This window comes from Gossypium hirsutum, chromosome A10 (assembly GCF_007990345.1).
Source record: "Gossypium hirsutum isolate 1008001.06 chromosome A10, Gossypium_hirsutum_v2.1, whole genome shotgun sequence".
Lineage (NCBI taxonomy): Eukaryota > Viridiplantae > Streptophyta > Magnoliopsida > Malvales > Malvaceae > Gossypium > Gossypium hirsutum.
This window is the reverse complement of record NC_053433.1, coordinates 17,216,809-17,238,574: the sequence shown is the minus strand read 5'-3', so window position 1 is coordinate 17,238,574 and position 21,766 is coordinate 17,216,809. Positions and strand designations below refer to the sequence as shown.

General features: G+C 32.6%; 1 pseudogene; it reads right to left on the bottom strand.

Annotated features, from left to right (window-relative positions):
* Window positions 1-11,128: 11,128 nt before the first annotated feature.
* On the bottom strand, window positions 11,129-18,078 carry LOC121207945 (L-type lectin-domain containing receptor kinase IX.1-like; annotated as a pseudogene).
* Window positions 18,079-21,766: the final 3,688 nt, after the last annotated feature.

The following is a 21,766-nucleotide window of genomic DNA, read 5'->3' as shown; positions in this document are numbered from 1 at the left end:
TGCCATCATAACCTAAAATTTAATTTACTTTTTATAACAAAACTAGCTGTGGATAGTGTGAGATATCTCCGTCAAGCTTCCAACCCAACGAGCTTCTGAAGTACTATAAAACAGAGGAAATAAACAGAGTAAGCATTTAATGCTTAGTAAGTTCGTATAATAGGAAATTAACTTACCATTTAATTCACATTTAAGATAAGCAAATAAACATGCTCAAGCCAATTTGCCTAAACACATATCCTCATCAAGCATGTTAGTCATGTAATTCACATAAATACCAAGAAACATAAATGAGCTCATCAATATTCAATTTCCACATACATGTATTTATCACTTCAAGTGTCCATGAACATTTATCACTTCAAGTGTACATGAACATGTACATATCATATATTTGTATTTTAAATATTTCTTATAGTAATTCATCTTAAATTCATATCATTTCATATTGAAACTTTACCCATTGAATCATTTAAAATATCAATGGATACATGGGTAGTACATATTAAGTGTACAAAATTGTAATCCGTCAATTCATGTATTATCCATCAATTCATATTCAGGAATGCTCATACGAGCACATAAACTGAAAGTTCTCTCTCAAGCCATATAACGGGAAGCTCATGTGAGCCGTGTAACAGGAAGCTTATCCGGGCTGTATAACGGGAAGCTCATAAGAGCCATAATCAGGAAGCTCATGCGAGCCAATAACGGGTAGCTTCAAAGAGCCATTAATCAGAAAGCTTCAGATAGCCATATATCGGGTAGTTCAAGCTAGCCAATATCGGGAAGCTCCGAAGAGCCATTAATCAGGAAACTCATGAAAGAGCCTTTAATCGGGAAGTTCATGAAGAGCCATATATCGGGACGCTCATAATAGCTGTGGTGTGTCTACAACATATGCAGAATCACAACCAATTGGGATGCTCCGAAGAGCTATTAACGGGATGCTCGCAGGATCCATATAACGGAAAGCTCGAGAGGGCCATATATTGGGATGCTTATGAGAGTTAATGATGGGGTGCTTTTTCGAGCTATGGTGTGTCCGCAACATATGCAAGACTACAACCAATTTGGGAACCATGTATCCATCGAATCTCATTTATCCAAACGAGATTTATTATTTATTAGGTATTATCGAATATGTGATCAATTTCATACATACAACATTCATACAATTCACACATATAACATCCAATTCAAACATATAAATATACACAATTTAATTACACGAACTTACCTTGACAAGTGTTCGTGAATTGTAATCTACTAATTCGATACTTTTTCTTTTCCTCGATCTATAAGAATGAATTTAACATCAATTTAATACAATTCATATTCAATTCAATCCAATTCACATTTTAGGCAAAATTTCCATTTTGACCCTATACTTTTAATTAATTCTAATTTCGTCCCTAGGCTCGGAAAATGAAATCCATGCAATTTAATCCTTATTCCAAGCCTAGCCGATTTTTACATATAACATTAGCAGCCCATGTATTTCACAAAATTTAGAATATTTCAATGAACTTTACAACTTTTAAATTTAGTCCCTAAATCATAATTTCATCAAAATTCCCTTTACAAAAGTTGTTTATCTATCAACAACCTTTCATTTTCTGCCATAAAACTTCATAATTCAACCATACTTATCCATGGCAAAACCTTAGTACTTTGATAACTTTACAAATTAGTCCCCGAGATAGCTAGATTAAGCTATTACGATCTCAGAAATATAAAAATCATTAAAAACGAGACTTGAATACTCACCTAATTGAGCCAAAGTAAGCTTGTCTATCTTCAAGCTTCGAACTAGGGTTTCCATGTCTTTTGATTTTAGGAAAGATGATAAATGACGATATTTTGTTTTATTTTATTATTTTTCATCTTTCCAATTTTATCCTTTTATTTTCTTAATTTTCCATTGATGACTAATCATCCTTATCTACTAACTCTTCTAAATGGTCTATTTGTCATATAAGGACCTCAAAGTTTGAATTCTATAGCTATGTGATACTTATAGCTATTAGAACTCAACTTTTACATTTTATACAATTTGGTTCTTTATATCGGATGAGACATAAAATCAATAAAATTTCTTATAAAAATTTTCTTACTATATTTCTATCATAATGCAAACCATAAAATAATATCAAAATAAATTTTCTTTCGAACTCGAATTTTTGGTCCTGAAACCACTGTTCCGATTTCACTGAAAACGAGTTGTTACAGATACAATGCAAATCATCAAGCTCTTGAGTTGCCACAGAAATTAATTGTCAGAATCTGTAATTGTCACAACACTTTATCCGCCTCGTGCATCTCAACGGTAGCGTATACTACCAATGAGATCTTAATGTGCTTGGCGTTGGGATTTACAAAAAAATTCTTTAAGAATTATTGCTCGAATTGTCGGGTCCTCGTATGATGTCCATTCAAACTATATGAACGTGATCAAAACATTAGTTATATATACTACTGAATACTGAATAAGAAATTGACTACGTTATTTGTATATAGTTCAAAATTAAATAAATACATACATATGCTTCCGATTGTTGGTCTAATAAAAGCTGTATATCTTCAAGCTCGATAGGTAATCCCACGTGACTCGGGGGCATGGTTCCACCTATTTAAATAACTTATTAGCATAATAATTTTATTTTAAATCAATTTGATAATGGTAATATCTACTAAATTTTACCTTGTTACGAGTGTGAATGTATACGGGTAGTTCACTTGAGGACGTAAAAATGGAAAGCGGTACCGAACTCATGATTGTAGTAGTAAAAGGCAATCGCCAATTTTAATTTTTTCTAGTTTCATCGCCCGACACATCTTTCGATACAATGTCGCTAACACGGCAGACCCCCAACTGTGTTTGCCATCTCCTCTAAAATTGACAAGTTTTAGCAGCCACCTTAGATGTACAAGGTTTTGTGACTTATCTGGCATCAAAATACCCTCGACAATCTAAAGGATGTATGCTCGAGCGTATCTTTCTATTCTCTCTTCAGTCGAATCTTTCGCCAGCTCCACAAAATTATTTCATAACCAGACCATTTCGATCCGACCTCTGTAAATCATCTCCAAAACCACACCCAAAAGATCATAACATACAATCCCCAATCAGCAGATTGAATAGACCCGGTGACTACCGACTGGTCCATAGGTCACCCCAATTGTAAATATACGTCCTCTAGTGTGATAATACACTCACCACATGAAAGATTGAATGTGTACGTCTCGGGTCTCCACTTTTCCACCAATGCGCTTATGAGTTTCGGGTCCAACTTACATTCCTGGCCTACAAGGGCCACTTGCAAAAAATTGGCTTCCCTCAGGTATATTTCAATCAACGGTAATGGAGGACCGGGTAGATTACGAATATGACATTGTAAAATTCGATCTTTCAGCTATTTACATAAAAGTTATAAAAAAAATATTAAGTTCAATTATAACTATGAAATAAAAAAAAATTGAAAAAAATTAAAATTTATTCCTACCATTTGCAATTGGTTGACGGAGATGTGCTTGTTATTAAAACGGGTTGAAGAGCCGACCATTGCTAAATATATAATTGAACATGAACAAATTTTTAATAAAAAATTATTTCTTGAAATTACTAATAAAAAAATAAAAAGAATATTTTATATAAAAATATAATTTAGGAAAAAAATTTAAGAGACTATTTGAGAGATTTAGGAAAGAATTGTGAGAAATGTGTGTGTGGAGGGGTTTATACTTCTTTTTTTTCTTTACCGTTGGGGGCCAACGGCTAGTTGAAATAGCCGTTGAAATTGACCGTTGGAGCACGAGCAAAAGTGCGCCTACGTGGAAGCACTTTACTAAAGCACACTGACGTGAGCACATTTTACATGTCAGCAGGGAAAAAAGTGCTTAGTTAGATGCGCTTTTCTGCGTTTCTCCTGAAAACGGCTCCAGCTCAACGCGTTTTAGAGAAATCGGACCATTCCTGTAATTATGAAGAAAAATAACCCATTTCTGTAATTATTTTTGGAAATAGGCATTTTCTGGTCATTTAGTTGAAAATGTTAGGTTACAAATTGGAATCATGAAATCCAATCGAATTCTATTTTTATTTAATATATAATTAATTTTTATTTTATAAAATATTTAATTTAAAATAATAAAAAATAATTAAAAGTTTTTTAAAAAAACTATTGTTTTTTAAAAAATGTGATTTTTTAAAAAAAATTTGTCAAATAATATTTAAAATTATAAAATAAAATTCATTTTCTCAAAATATATCCAAAAATTGGTTTTTTACCCCAATAATATAAAAAATTAATTACGAAAAATGTATGGAAAACAAATTAATTACGAAAATAGGCATTTGTTATAATGTTCTGATATGTCAGCACCAGACCAAAATGTGATGACCTAAAATATTCAGGGACCTGATCTGTAAATTTCTCTTCAGTTGAAAAAAGGCTTTAAGGGTGCCGCCTGTTGTGGCGGCACCAAACTCTAAATAGGATAAATTGCTTCATAAACCCCCTTATTTATTATTTTCTTTTATTCCCCTCTAACACCGAAAATAGAGAAGCCTCTTACCAATTAGTCCAAAAAGTTTTTTCTATCAAAAAGTATTTTTTATAAAAAGCTAATTTTAATTGAAAATAAATTTTATTTATTTTTTGAAAAATAATTATAATTTTATTATTAATTTGATTTATGAACACGGTATAAAATTATAATTACAAAATATTTAAAAAAATCTTATTATTTATAAATTATAATTATTAGTTAAATTTATAGTTTCCAAATATAATGTGAGCGAAAGAAAACTATTATGAATACCATTAATATGTTAGACATAATTTAAACAAAAAAAATTATTTTTTGAAAAATAAATGAAATTTATTTCCAGTTGGAATAAGGTTTTTTATAAAAATATTTTTTGATAGAAAAAAATATTTTAGACTAATTGGTAAGAGGCCTCTCTATTTGTGGTATTAAAGGAGAAGAAAAAAAATAAACAAATAGGGTTTATGAAATAATTTATCCTATTTAAAGTTTTGTGTTACCACACAGGCAACATTCTTAAAGCTTTTTTTTTTCAGTTGCCAATTCCAAACTGAGAAATTTACAGATCAAATCCTTAAATATTTTAAGTCATCACATTTTAGTCTAATATTATCAATATGTCAGGCGACACCTTTAGAATACTGTAACAAATATTTATTTTTGTAATTAATATATTTTTCATATATTTCTCATAATTAATTATTTTTTATATTAATTGAGTAAAAAAACCACAAAATTCAAAACTAAAAATTAATATGAAAAACAGAGTCGAACTAAATGTACAGTTCAAAATATCTAAAAACCCCAATTAAACCAAACGGATATCACTCCTATTAATTAGACAACATGTCTCCATCTAATTTGTTTTCTATTTTTATTTCTTAATTTTTAAAATAGTTTTTATTTTCATAAATGGTATGTTATGGAGGTTAAGTGTTAACTCCAGCTTTCCGGCCGCCCTGCTCCTTCCCGTCAGCTCTTTGACATCCATCGGTGACGATGGCTGTTGTTTAGTAGCTAGGGTTTTTATGCTTCTGTTGTTTATTGTTCTAGGGTTTATTGCTAGCCTTTTGTTTTCTTATTATTAGTATTTCTAATAATATCATCTATATTGATAAAAAAAAAGACTATTAAATGTTGAAGGTAATTTATTTTTGAAATAATAAGTTTTAGAATTCAGCCAAATTAATAAATTAAGCAAATTAAATTCGGTGCATTGAAATTTTGATTATTAGCTATATGATTGTTAAAGTAATACAACTTAAAAGCCAATTAAACCTTTTTTAATTTTTTTGTGTGAGGCTAATCTTGTTGAATATGATTTATGGAAAGAGACAGATGAACTTGTCATACACTTTAGAAACTGCTGCTGTATTAGGATTTATAAATATGATAATATAGTTAAGAGAAAAAAGCTGCAAATTTATAACAATTTATGTTTATGTTTAATCATCATAATTTTTTTTTTAAATTTGGAATTGAGTGTGATTCCTTCACATAATATATAATAATTATCTAAATATATTATCCTATATAATTATAAACAATTACGATGAAATCTAATCAGAAAATAAATTTCCAAATACCACCTAACATTATAAAATTTTTTCCCTTATTTCACTTTTATCATAATTAGTAGCTTCAGCCTTGTCCCCCCCCCCCTTTTTATCTTTTTCATTTTCTTTATTTTCTTTTTGTATATATTACATTATAGAGATCTTCTTCTTTTTTTTTATAAATTAATGATGAATTTTTTATATTTCACAAACAAAATTTTAAAGGCAATTTGCAAGTTTTTTTTTTTTGAATAGAGCAATTATATTTAAATTATATTATTCTTTAATATTTGTATGATAATAAATCATGTTTCACATGAAAATATTTAGTAGTAAAATTGAAGACTCTAACAGCAAATTAGCAATGTATCATATCATTTATTTTTACATTGTGTCATATTGTTTGCTATTCCCAGGAATGCTAATACATATGAATGTAGGTTAAAAAATGGTACAAAATTTTATTATAGTGTAAAATAAGAAAAACACATCAATAATTTTATTCATCACAAAACAAAGTTTGACAGAATGCACTACCCTAATTAATGAATGAATGAATGAATAAACACCCCTAAAAAATGACTACTCTCCAAATTCGTCCTTTTTAACTTATGAAAAGAAATTGATTCATACCATCAACTTGTAGATCTAGATTTCAAATCCCACCTGTAATTCTTTTTCTTAATCTTCAAACTCCAGATGAATATCCAAGAAACCATGACGATTTCAAACCTAACTGGTAAAATGGCATCCATAGATCTAGATTTCACCTCTATTCCTTTTCTTTCTTTTTGTTCAAACTAGGGACAAAATTCAGTCATCATTAACCATGATAAGCCAAGAACGTCCATAGTTAGGGATATCACCAATAATATCGTAAATCGCGCTATTTTCTCCTCTTTTCCTCCTCTTCCTCCTTCCATCTTCAACAATGACATCCAAATCTATAGTATGAGGGCTCATCATCACTGTCCTTCCCCTTAAACCAGGGCAATCAATTTCATATCTAATCACTGCACTGAATCTTACCCGGAAACTAAGCTTCCCTGTTCTCCAATCCTTTTCAATCTCCTTCATCAATGGGTATTCGATGATTGGTTGATCACTTTCATTCCCTGTCGTCACGAACTTAACGAAAACATCCCTTTTTTCCCACACATACAGCTCCAGATTGTCGACGGTGGTCAACGATAACGGGTAATCGTGTTTGTAAAGAATGGAAGCTTCAAGTTGATTCGTATGGATCGATAGCGCAATATTTGGGTTGTATACTGTGATATTGCCCAACCAAATGGATACAAGATTTGAATCCAAGACTTTAAAATTCGAAACCAGAAGATTGTTTAGTTTGATTATAGGCGGTTGTGGGTAGAAAAAGAAGGGCACAGACAATTTCAAGGACCAAAGGAGGATTGTAATGGCGATTGTAATGGTGGAAATGATAATAATTCTAGGGATGTTGCTGGCTCCAAAGGGGGTTTTGGAAGCCATTGTTTGATTGGAGCTTTACAAACTTGTACTTATTATTATTCAATGAATATATAAAAGGGAAAGCCAAAATGGCTTGCTTTTTAACTATTTTTAATGGATGTAGATTGTAGACTAATGACAAGGATTTATAGATTTGGTATTCCGTACATTAGACTGTGTATATTTTTTCCCTCCTGCTCTAGTCGTGTTAAATGTAGATATTAGTTGTCAATTTATTATTACTTTTTTTCATCTGGTTTCGTATTTTAGGTGTATCTTTTGTGTCCAATCTAAAATTATCCACTCTAGTCGATTTTGAATTCCACTTTTATTACACCATTATATGAATTAAACTCGGATTTTAATACAGAGCAGAACATATAAGAGCTGCACATATCACAAAGTTGAACTATTTGTTTAGTTCAGAAGGTTAGAGGAAAAAACCTTTTTCAATTTGAAAAATATTTATAATGTGATATTGAGCCAATTTTTTTTTATATCAACTAGTGAAAGAAATAAGAACTCAAAATAATTAATGAGTCACACAACTTAAAGTCTCAACAAACACAAATGGTACAAGATGAGTAAAATAATGTGACTTAACAAAGCATAATAGGCTAGTAAAGGATCGAGATAGGCTTAAGCACAGCCATTGGTCCCCATCAAACCTTAGATCATAGCCTTGGGGTATAAGTAAGAAGGCCTCAAGATAATGTAAGATATATATCTTCAATCTAAATACTTTAACAAATCCTCGGGTTAGATAATACTTTCTCTTGTGGCCAGATTGATTATTCCTAAACTTTGGCTTTTACATACTTTAATTATTCTTGAACTTTGATGCCTCAATAATCACCCTTTGTGTGCAGATTTGTTCATCTCTAGCCCAAACTTTCTTCGGTCTAAAATCACACTAGAATGACTAAAACAATCAGTGTGGTTTGTATGAATACAAAAACCTCTTGCTTATCATAACAACTCGCCCACACTTAATACAAAAACCTCTTACTTATCCTTTGATACCTAGGAGACATTCACCAAAATAAAATCCGACATGAACCAACCAATTCTGAACCATAACCCATCTCCCCTTACGCCATAAAACCATCAAGTTCAAACCTTTAATCACCTTAAAAACCTAATTAATGTAATCTCTAGCCAAACTGTAACTCTGGAAGACCTTCACTATCAAGAAGAGAAGCAACCAATAGTATGAACATAAATAGAGCTCAGACAAAGGCCTTGACATGATGATGATAATAAAAAGCTCTATTTATGTTCATAAACTACTACTACTACTACTACTACTACTACTACTACTACTACTACTACTACTACTACTACTACTACGATTAAATGTTATTATTATCTCCTTTTTTTTTTTAACAAATAAACAAGATTGAAAAGTAGTACATATACATGAAATGAAATGAAAAAGAAAAAAAGAAGGGGCTTTTCATATTTTGTTCTTAAAAAAAAGGTAAAAAACAACAACAAGAAGCATTCCATTTCATTTTTTTTATTCTTCATTTTTTTTTGCCATATACATATCATGAGTGATCAAGTTTTGGGCTCCGATGAGAGGACGTCATCGGACCGTCAGTCCTCCGCCCCTAGGAGCTCCAAAAATCCCTTCTTCTTTTTTTCACTCCCCCTTCTTAAAATAAAAGTTTTTTTTTAAAAAGCTTGATTTTGGAAAAAGTTTTGATTTTTTTTAAAAAAAGAGAGTTTAAATTTTTAAACTAAAAACCTGTTTTTCAATCATTTTAAAGGAAAAATTTAAATTTTTTAAAATAAATTTTTGATCTTTTTCAACTATTTTGAAATAAAACTTTAATTTAAAAAAATAGTGATTTTTTTAAAGAAAATTTTGATTTTGCAAAAAAAAATAAATTCCGGCCACAGTATGTGGCAACTCCACCACAGGAGGCTGGAGAGCCATTGGACTTTCCGGTGGTGGAATCATGGCCAACATAGGAGGAAGAGTTTTTTTTATTAAATCAGGTTAAAAATAAAAGAATGAATAGTTTTTTTCCACCCTCTTACTTTTTAAATTTAGAAAAAAATATCATTTTTTTGCAGCACCGCCCTCACTCTCTGGCTTATTTACACCCGTAACCCTTTTGTTTATTCAAACCTTCGATTTTAATCTGAAATTTAAAAATTAAAAGTAAATTAATTGCTACATCAGTCATCTATTTTCCACATTTTTTATCTTTTAGTCCCAAAATCAAGTTATGTCATTTTGTTTCCATCTTTAATAAATTATTTACACTTATACATTCCTTTCATTTGCATTTATAGCTTATATATCTAATGTCAATTATGCATTTTATTTTAATATTTTATACTTATTCACACTTGTATGATTTTTATTTATTCTTATTTTGTCTTTATTTATTTTCATGTCTATTTATATTTATGTTTTTTTTACACATTCCCCTTACATACATTTTAATATTATTTGTTTATATTAGTTTGATTCTTTTATTGTATTATGAATAAGGTGTATTATTGTTATTATTATCATCATCATGTCAAGGTCTTATTTATTTCATTTATTTAAATTTTCTTTTTATTATTGTCATTTTTTAAAGAGTTTTAACTTTTCATTAACTTTAGCCAATTTAATTAATTTTTCTATTTTATTACTATTCATTTTAAAAAAGGGAACTTTAAGTCATTTTTCCATCCTATAATTGTTGGCAATTTTTGTAGGTGAATTGTAAACATGTGTAGGTCTTTCTCAGTATTTTATTTTAGAAATTTTTTAAGAAAGCTAATAAATATTATTTAAGATATATTATTTTAGGATTTTGACGAATTTAAACCTTAAATTAAGAATTTTAAAGTAAGATAAATCATAAATCTGGCATAGGATACTTTCGTAAAATCTTGATAGGTTCAACGTTATTAATTAAATCTTTTAAATAATAATAATAAAAGATCGAATAAGTTGTAGATGTATTTTAATATTTCTCTTAATTCATTGGTAATTTCTAATTTTTTTTAGAATTCTAAAATAGAATTAATTTTAGGAATTGAAGGTATTTTATTAGAATTATTTAGGTATTTTTAAGGTTCCCCTTAAAAGTAAAAATTTAAATTTAAGTTTCAAATTTTCTTTAGAATTTTTATTTAAAATTTTCATAAGAGTTTTTATTTAAAATTAGCTTAAATTAAGACATTAATATGCTTAAATAAAAAAAACTTAACTCCTAATTGGTTAATAACGACTCTAGGTTAATTTAGGCCTTCCGTGTCTCGCTTTGTTTACTAGGCCCACGTACTCTTATTAGGCAACATTATGACAACTTGAGCCAGGCATTAAAAGTCCATAATGTTGAAAGCGTTTCAAAAACTTGACTAGAGAAGCTTGATATACGAAATGTTTCAATTTAACTCGATAAGAACATCATACAAGCTTTGCATGGTGATTTGATAGTTATGAAACTTGCCCAACTCATGGCTAAGGTTGAAGTAGATTATACCAGAACAAACTGAGAAAGAAAAAAAAACGAGAAAAGAGAAAGCAGGAAGGTAAACAAGTTCTAACGACCCGTTTCCAGGCTTGAATTAGTTAGTAAAGGTTCTGCGGAAGTGGCTGATGAAGTCGTTGGTACATGATACATAGGAACTGGCATCTTCGTAGGAAGATTTGGCATTTCTGCCTCAAAATTCAGAGCGTGAATGGCTTGCTTGATTGAGGGTCTCAAATTACTATCAGGATGAGCGCACCACAGTCCAACAACCATCAAACATTCAACTTGTTTCTCCACAACATCCTTGTTTAATTTATTGTCGACAGCTGCAAGAAGCTCTCCTTTCCCATAAACATCCCAAACCCACTCTACCAATCCCATTTCACTTTTCTTACTAAGATCCACTTATGTTTTCCCAGTAGTAATCTCTAACAATACCACTCCAAAGCTGAATATATCCGACTGTTTACTCGCCTTTCCTGAGCTGATATACTCTGGAGCCATGTAGCCAAAAGTCCTAGCCAACCCGGTTGTTCTGGGACCTAGGTCATGGTCCATGAGCCTGGCCAACCCAAAGTCACCAAGTTTAACATTGAAACTAGCATCCAGCATTACGTTGCTTGATTTGATGTCCCTGTGTACCACACACTGCTCCCATTCTTCATGAAGATAGAGAATTGCAGAGGCTAATCCAAGTGATATTTTGTGCCTCATAGGCCATGAAAGTGGAACCCTTTTGCCAAAGAGGTGGGAATCAAGGCTACCATTTGGCATGAATTCATAGATGAGCAAGAACTCCCTTTGATCATGAAACCAACCGATTAGTTGTACCAGATTCCGATGTCTTAACTGGCTGATGGTCTTCACTTCAGTTACATACTCCTTATTCCCTTGTTTGGACCCTTTTGAGATCCTTTTTACAGCCACCACCAAGTCTAAATCAGGCAGGTAACCTCTATACACTGTACCAAACCCTCCTTCACCCAATTTCCTCTGTTCTGAGAAGTTATTGGTTGCAGAGACGAGTTCTAAATAAGAAAATCTTCTTGGTCCAGCTCCTCTTCCAAGGTCATCATCCATTGATGTTGTTAAGTTTGTTGTCTCTGTTGTTTTCCTTTTCCTCTTTCGGAACATGATATATAACTATCACAACCATAAAGCCAATCACAGGTACTACAACACTTATTACTATTGTTGTCTTTCTTGCAGTATTTCCCTTTGTTTCTCTTCTTACCAAAGTTGAATTGAACTCCAATGATTAAGGATATGTTGCTCTTTAGCCAGGCCTATGGAACCTGAGAATCCAATCATAACCCGTTCAGGTAGAACCTGTTGGGTATAGGTCCCACTATGTGGGAAACCCATATTTTCTGCCATAATGTTTTGTCTTTCTATTATTATTGAGTGTCAAATTCTCAATTTAAAAGAGAGAAAAACAGAGAGTGAGATTGAAGCTCGTTGGAGAAAAAGAGAGAATAAAAAAAATCAGTTTTTTAAGCTTGGTGCAGCAGTGATCAACTCCTCGATCGAAGGTCCATCCGTGGTTCGATTGAGTTGATTTTTGGACAGCAGCTAGGTGATAAGGTGTTCTTGACTTTGTACGGTCGGATTTTTCATCCGAGACTTGTAGCGTCGGAAATACCCATTTTTCAGCAGCTACGTTTTTGGTGATGTTCTCTCATTTTTCTCTCTTTTGCTAAAGATTACATATTGTTAGCCTTGTCGGAGTTGAATGCTTGTTGTAGGCTTGATATTGTGATCTTGTAGTTGAACATTTGATGATAGTAGAGCTCTTTATCGGACTCTAAAGTCCCGTGGTTTTTACCCTTAATTTAGAGGGGTTTTCCACGTAAAAATATCGGTGTCTCTATTTATTTTTGTTGTGGTTGCATTAGTTGATTTGTGGTTGATTAAGGTTGCTAGAGAACATATCTTATGCTATTGTGCTTGCCATAATTTTTGACAGGAGTTATAAGGAGAGAAAGAACACCGGTTGTGCTTTCGCTTTGTTTTGGTTGTTCGGTTTCTTCCCAACAAATTGGTATCAGAGCTTGGTTATTGTGTCAGGTAATTATGGAAATTAATACGAGCAATATGATTATGTTGAATGGCACAAATTATCAATTTTGGCGGAATAAAATGAAGGACTTGTTGTTTGTGAAGGCTTTGCATCTTCCGGTCTTTACTACTCAAAAACCCGATTCGAAAAGTGATGAAGAATGGGAATTTGAGCATCAACAAGTGTGTGGCTTTATTCGGCAATTTGTTGAAGAAAATGTTTACAACCACATTGATCAAGAGACACATGCTCGAACATTGTGGGAGAAGCTTGAAAGCTTGTATGCTTCGAGGTCGGGCAATAACAAGTTGTTTTTGCTGAAGAAAATGATGGCGCTGAAATATAAAGAAGGAATGTCTATAGCTGACCATGTTAGTGAATTTCAGAGTATGAAGAATCAGTTGCTTGGTATGGGTGTCAAATTTGATGACGAGATTTTAGGACTTTGGTTGCTTGCTACTCTACCAGACTCTTGGGAAACCTTTCGAGTCTCACTCATTAATTCTGCCCCACAGGGTATTATTACTTTGGATTTGGCTAAGAGTGGTGTGTTGAATGAAGAGGTTAGAAGAAGATCTCAGGGTTCTACATCACAGTCCGAGGTGTTGGTTATCGAGAACAGGGGGAGAAACAGAGACAAAGATGGAAAGGGTAGAGATAAAAGCCGAAGCAAGTCAAGATCGAGATACAAGAATCTTGAGTGTCATCATTGTGGTAAGAAAGGTCATATCAAGAAATATTGCTTCAAGTGGAAGAAAGAGAACAAATGTGGTGGTGATAAACACGATCGGAATGACGATGAAAAATCCGAGCGTGTTGCTACTGTTACTCATGAAGATCTGTTAGTTATTTGTGATGAGAATTTGGTCAACCTAGCATGCGACGAGACTAGTTGGGTGATTGATACTGGTGCATCACTTCATGTCACGTCGAGGAAGGAATTCTTCACATCTTATACTCCTGGTGATTTTGGGGTATTGAAGATGGGTAATGATGGTTTGGTTTCGGGTATTGGTATGGGAGATGTTAGCTTGGTAAGTAACAATGGAACAAAGTTAACTCTCAAGGATGTCAGACATGCACCGGATGTCCGTTGGAATTTGATTTCTGCAGGAAAACTTGATGATGAGGGATTTTGTAACACCTTCAGTGAAGGGCAGTGGAAGCTGACTAAAGGCTCCTTAGTTGTGGCTCGAGGAAAGAAGAGCTCAAATTTGTACTTGATGCAAGCTTTGACTTCTCGAGAGATGGTGAATGTGACACTGAATGACAGCTCAACTGAGTTGTGGCATAAACGACTCAGTCACATGAGTGAGAAGGGGCTTAGCTGTTTAGCGAAGAAGAATCAACTTTCGGGTTTAAAGAATGCTACACTGAAGAATTGTGCTCATTGTCTAGCAGGAAAGCAGAGAAGAGTTTCATTTAGAAGCCATCCTCCTCATAGGAAATCAGAGTTGCTAGAGTTGGTCCATTCAGATGTTTGTGGTCCGATAAAAGTAAGATCACATGGTGGTGCACTTTACTTTGTGACTTTCATTGATGATTGTTCAAGAAAGCTATGGGTTTACACTTTGAAGTCTAAAAATCAAGTCTTTGAGGTGTTTAAACAGTTTCAAGCATCAGTTGAAAGGGAAACTGGGAAAAAGTTGAAGTGCATTCGTACTGATAATGGTGGCGAGTACACAGGGTCGTTTCATGAGTATTGTCTACAACAGGGAATCAGACATCAGAGAACACCACCAAAGACTCCACAGTTAAATGAGTTAGCTAAAAGAATGAACCGAACATTGATTGAGAGAGTCAGATGTTTGTTGTCAGATGCAAAGTTACCAAGATCGTTTTGGGCTGAAGCTTTGAATACAGTGACACATGTGATAAATCTGTCTCCTAGTGTTCCTTTGAAAGGTGATGTGCCAGATAGAGTTTGGTTTGGTAAAGACGTGTCATATGATCACCTACGTGTGTTCGGTTGTAAAGTATTTGTTCATGTTCCAAAGGATGAAAGATCCAAGTTGGATGTCAAGGCTCGACAATGCATTTTTATTGGTTATGGTCTAGACGGTGAGTTTGGTTATAGACTCTATGATCCAGTTCAGAAGAAACTCGTGAGAAGCAGAGATGTTGTCTTTATTGAGGATCAGACCATTGATGACATTGATAAGACGGAAAGTGGATTCACAAGGTAGTGGTGACTTGATCGATGTGAATCCGGTTCCCCTAGACTCTTCACCAGATCCTATCCAGGATGATGTGCATGGTGATGTTAGTGGTGACCATCAGACTATAGGTGACTTTGATACTCCCATGGATGATGTTGTGAATGATCAACAACAAGCACCTATAGCTCCACCAGCAGTTCCACTTCGAAGGTCTTCCAGAGATCGACGATCTTCTGTCAGGTATTCTCCTGATGAATATGTTCTTTTGACTGACGGGGGAGAACCTGAATGTTATGAAGAGGCTATGGAGAGTGAATGCAAAGATCAGTGGGTTGAAGCGATGAAAGACGAACTTCAATCCTTGCATGAGAACCATACTTTTGAATTGGTGAAACTGCCTAAGGGCAAAAGAGCTTTGAATAATCGGTGGGTTTACATGTTGAAGAAAGAAGAGAAGTCTTCATCTCCACGATACAAAGCTAGATTGGTCGTCAAGGGTTATACTCAGAAAAAGGGGGTTGATTTTGAAGAAATATTTTCTCCGATTGTGAAGATGTCCTCTATCAGAACTATACTGAGTTTGGCAGCTTGTTATGACCTAGAGGTTGAACAAATGGATGTGAAAACTGCTTTTCTTCATGGTGACTTGGAAGAAGAGCTTTACATGGAGCAGCCAGAGGGTTTTGTTGCACAAGGGAAAGAGGACTATGTGTGCAGATTGAAGAAGAGCTTGTATGGTTTGAAGCAAGCTCCAAGGCAATGGTACAAGAAGTTTGAGTCTGTTATGGAGGAGCAAGGCTACAAGAAGACTACTTCTGATCATTGTGTGTTTGTTAAGAGATTCTCTGGTGATGATTTTATTATTCTTTTGCTCTATGTTGATGATATGCTTATTGTTGGTCAGAATGCTTCTAGAATTGAGAAGTTGAAACAAGAGTTGAGTAAATCCTTTGCAATGAAGGATTTGGGGCCAGCAAAGCAAATTCTTGGCATAAGACTGACACGTGATAGAAAGGCCAAGAAATTATGGTTATCACAAGAGAGGTACATTGAGAAAGTACTTCAAAGGTTTAGTATGGACAAAGCTAAAGCGGTGAATACTCCCTTTGCTATGCACTTTAGATTGAGTGTTAAGCATAGTCCTTCCACAGAAAAGGAGAAGGAAGAGATGCAGAAAATTCCTTACTCTTCAGCCGTGGGTAGTTTGATGTACGCAATGGTTTGCACGAGACCAGACTTGGCTTATGCCGTTGGTACAGTTAGTCGGTTTCTTTCTAATCTAGGCAGAGAGCATTGGAATGCAGTGAAGTGGATTATGAGATATCTTCGTGGCACTTCCAACATGAAACTTTGTTTCGGCAATGAGAAACCTGTTCTTGTTGGGTATACAGATTCAGACATGGCCGGAGACATTGACTCGAGGAGATCTACTTCAGGTTACTTAATCACTTATGCAGGGGGAGCTGTGGCATGGCAATCGAGACTGCAAAAGTGTGTTGCATTGTCCACCACCGAATCAGAGTTCATTGCAGCAACCGAAGCGTGTAAGGAGATGCTTTGGATGAAGAAGTTTGTGCATGAGCTTGGTTTTACTCAGGAGAAGTATGTCCTATACTGTGATAGCCAGAGTGCTATTCATCTTGGTAAGAACTCAACTTTTCATGCTAGATCTAAGCATATTGATGTGAGGTACCATTGGATACGAGATGTTCTTGGAGCTAAGCTGTTAGAGCTTGAGAAGATACACACTAATGATAATGGTGCTGATATGTTGACGAAGGCCTTACCAAGAGGAAAGTTTGAAGCATGTTGTTTGACCTCCGGCATGGAGGCATTCTCCACATAGTTGGAGTGGGAGATTTGTTGGGTATGGGTCCCACTATGTGGGAAACCCATATTTTCTGCCATAATGTTTTGTCTTTCTATTATTATTGAGTGTCAAATTCTCAATTTAAAAGAGAGAAAAACAGAGAGTGAGATTGAAGCTCGTTGGAGAAAAAGAGAGAATAAAAAAAAAATCAGTTTTTCAAGCTTGGTGCAGCAGTGATCAACTCCTCGATCGAAGGTCCATCCGTGGTTCGATTGAGCTGATTTTTGGACAGCAGCTAGGTGATAAGGTGTTCTTGACTTTGTACGGTCGGATTTTTCATCCGAGACTTGTAGCGTCGGAAATACCCATTTTTCAGCAGTTACGTTTTTGGTGATGTTCTCTCATTTTTCTCTCTTTTGCTAAAGATTACATATTGTTAGCCTTGTCGGAGTTGAATGCTTGTTGTAGGCTTGATATTGTGATCTTGTAGTCGAACATTTGATGATAGTAGAGCTCTTTATCGGACTCTAAAATCCCGTGGTTTTTACCCTTAATTTAGAGGGGTTTTCCACGTAAAAATATCGGTGTCTCTATTTATTTTTGTTGTGGTTGCATTAGTTGATTTGTGGTTGATTAAGGTTGCTAGAGAACATATCTTGTGCTATTGTGCTTGCCATAATTTTTGACAGGAGTTATAAGGAGAGAAAGAACACCGGTTGTGCTTTCGCTTTGTTTCGGTTGTTCGGTTTCTTCCCAACAGAACCTTCGCAAGATCAGTGTGATAAGAAAGACTAGAACTCTCTTGAGGGTTATTAGTTGTCTGGTAGGTCCAAGAAGCCCTGAAATTCTTAGTCGTAGCGTTGTTAGAAATCAATACATCTGCAGTGTCCCCCTTGTGAAAGCTTGCATTCCAAGAGGTGTAATTGGCCGAAGTCAACGAGTTAATGTTGATCCCCACGTGGTTATTAACTCCGACCCAGAGCTGAGACATTGTCTGTGATGTTAAAAACATAATAAAATTTCAGTTTCGCTTAAATATCGTTAGAAGAACTTGAAATGCGATGATGATGACGACCATATAATAATAATAATAATAAAGTTCCTTCTTCCACGACCTTCAATAATCTCACCAAACTAACAATATTTTAAAGAACCAAATTTAGATAAGATTTTTTCTCCCGTTAAGTCTACAACGCGTATTGGACCAATTCAACCAATCCATTTCTTTTAAGAAACCTATATGTGACCTTACCTGCCAAACCATCCGCATGGGGTTTCCATCAAGGTTCTGTACCGGTTGTTTTTTCTGAACTATTGGTACATTGAGGTTTCGGTTTGTTTCAGTTGAAGTTTCTGTATTTTTCTCTCTCGCGCGCGCGCACACACATATATATAAACGAATACATATACGGGGGCATACATATAAACACACATATATATATACCGTAATTTAATTCAAGATATACGGTACACTTTATGTTTCAACAGTAGATAAAACAACAATTTTTGTGCAATTAAGGTTCTCAGCAAAGAATTTCATGCCATTTGGCTAACTTGAAGTAGAAATGAGAAGTTTAAGCTCATATTGTTTATGAAGGCTTTTATAGTATAATTAATTAAGATAATTCATAGGATAATTTTAACTTTTAATTGGAAATTTAGATTTTATCAGAACATTATTAGATGATCAGTTGAAGATGTCTGCAAATAGAAAGTAGTGTGGCGTTTCTGTTGGTTTGTTTTTGGAGTTTCTTTTTTGGTAACTTTGTTGAATTTTCTTCTTGTATTATTCAACACTCTTTTAGGTATTATTTGGAGAATTTTTATGTATTGTAAGACTATTTAGGAGAGTGATTTATAACAATTTTGATTCAATTTTGGGGTTGTAATTATCCATTGTGAGATGATAGATTGTGGTTGAGCCAATAATTGTACTAAATAAATTGTTGAGTGAAAATTATTTTCTAAGTGAGACTTCGTAGACATAAGATTATTGATTCGAACTGCATTAACAAATATTTCATATTGACTCTTTTCTTACTAAAGAGAATACAAAACTATTTTAACCGGTAGCAAATCGAAAGATTTTTTCATATTAAAATAATTTTATTATACTATATTAATATAAAATTTTAAATTTAAATCCAATATTAACAAAAAAAAAGATAGATAATCTTTTTCTATTTTAAAATATTTTATCTATTAAGTATACAACTCATGCTATTCATGAGTAGATGCATACTTAATCAATAGATCAGTTTCGAATATTATAATATTTTATTAATTAAATTTGAAGTATTACAATTAGGCATTAACTTTGAATTTTTTAGTGACAAACCCCAAACATATTATTGTCTTGTATTATTAGTTATTTAGTTTCGTATTATATATTTTGTTCTATAATTTTGTCCATAATACGTTTCACTCTTGTATTATAAACTATTTTTATTATGTGCTTATCTCTTTATTATTAATTGATTACAAAATGTTATCATTTATAATTATGTTAAACACAATATACTACTAATTTATAGTTATTTATCTTTAAAATTATTAATATGTTATCAATTATTTTTACTAATGATTTATCTAAAAGCATATAAGTTGAGAACTAATTATAAGTTAATATGTTTGTAAAAAAATTAATTTTAAAATTTAGTTGTCAGCGACTGTCGGTAATGCAAAACAGTGACTGTACAAGGTGATCTATTAGGAGAAACCGGAAAGGGGTGGGGCGAGATGTAGCTCTACAGGGGCAGCCACGGCTGAGTGAGTAGTTAGAGATCATTTGCGAAGAACGTTGGAAATTGCTCGGTAGTTGATGCAGAATTGTGGGGAGTGATGGAGAGGCTCCAACAAGTATGGAAAATAGGAGGAAGGAAAGTATTCTTGGAAACTGATCTATAGCATGGTGGTCACGAGGCTGCTAAAGGCACAACAGATCGGGAATGATGATACTGCATTGATGAGGGCCATAAAAAGGATGCTGCGTTTGGATTGGATAGTCGAGGAAACCATGTTTATAGAGAAGAAAATAAGGTTGCTGCAGCCATGGCTTTCTCAAAATCGTTAGGCTACCATTAGTTTCTACAGACCCCATACAAGGTGACTCGACTCCTTCAAGATGATGGCAACAGCATTGGTACTAGTAGGGAAGTCATGATTTAAACTGTTGTAGTTCCCTTTCCTATCAAAAAAATACTTACCTTAATAAATTAATGCATTAAATATCATATTATAAAACTTAAAAAGTATACTTACATTTTAGTAATATAGAAACTTTAAATTATGTCATAATTATATCTACTCTTCATAAATTTAGAATACTTTTATTTTTAGGAATTTTTTTTTTAAGTTTCAAAATTTAAGTTCAATTATTAATATTGTTATTTTTCTGCTAAATTGGTTGGTGTGACATTTTAAAATAATAAAAAAAAGCCTCATTTGATAGCAATGTAACTAAAAATGGACATTATAATTAACTTGAATTTAATAAAATAATTTTAAGAGTTTAAAATTTTTTACATGAATTTTAAAATTTGAAAAGTAAATAAACTAAATTCCTAAAAATAAAAATATGATAACTAAATTTTAAATTTATAAAGAGTAGATATATTAACATATGTAATCTATAATTTATTCATATGCTATGAGTCATCACTATTATATCATCTTTACACAAAGTTGTTAACATTTATTACTATTTACCAACAATTATATTATTCATCATATATTAGTATGTTATATTATTTTATCTTTTAATTATGAAAGTTATATACAATCAATTTCTTTATTATTGAACTATTTGAAGGGTTGAATTTAGTCACCTAATTATTAAAATTATTAATTTAGATACTAATATTAACAATATTAAAAATATCATTCACCCACCAATTAGAGGTTAATGATTAAATGACATGACAATACCAAACACCTGTTACAAAACACTTGGCATTGCCCTGTTGTCCAACATACTTGTAGCATTGTCCATGCACTTTTATAATTTTAAATTTTACAAAATAAACTATATTTTTTATGGAAAATTTATATTTTAATTACAAACAAATTCATATTAAAATTTAAAATTAAAACTTTTCTTTTCATTTAACTTGAAACCTTTAATTATTAAGTAAAGTGTTTCAACCAATGCTCTAAGAGAATGTGTTATATATAATTTTCGATATTGTATTTTCTTTCACGGTTTGATATAATCTAGTAGTTAATTATAGATATAAACTTCTTAAATGTACCACTGTGTTAGATTCTTATTTATTAATTTTTTGGTTATTGCACGACAAGTCATTCAACTATGGGTTTTTTCCTTTTTTGATTATCTAATTATGGATTTGTTTTTTTATCATTCAATCGTGAATTTTTTTTTTAAATTGGTCATTTAACTATTTGAAATTATTTTTTTGTCCATTTTCATTAATTGCCGTTAAATGTCTAACGGGAAGGTGATGTGGTAGTTAAAAATTGGTATAGTAACAAATTCAGCCCCTACTTTTATATATTATATCGATTTAGTCATACTTTTAATAAATTAACCCTCAAAATTTACAAATAGTCTCAATTTGATCCTAATTCTAAAATTTTTAAGAAATATATAAAAAATACATAAACATTTTCAAAAAATATAATAATAAATTTAAATTTTATATTAAATTAAATAAAAATAA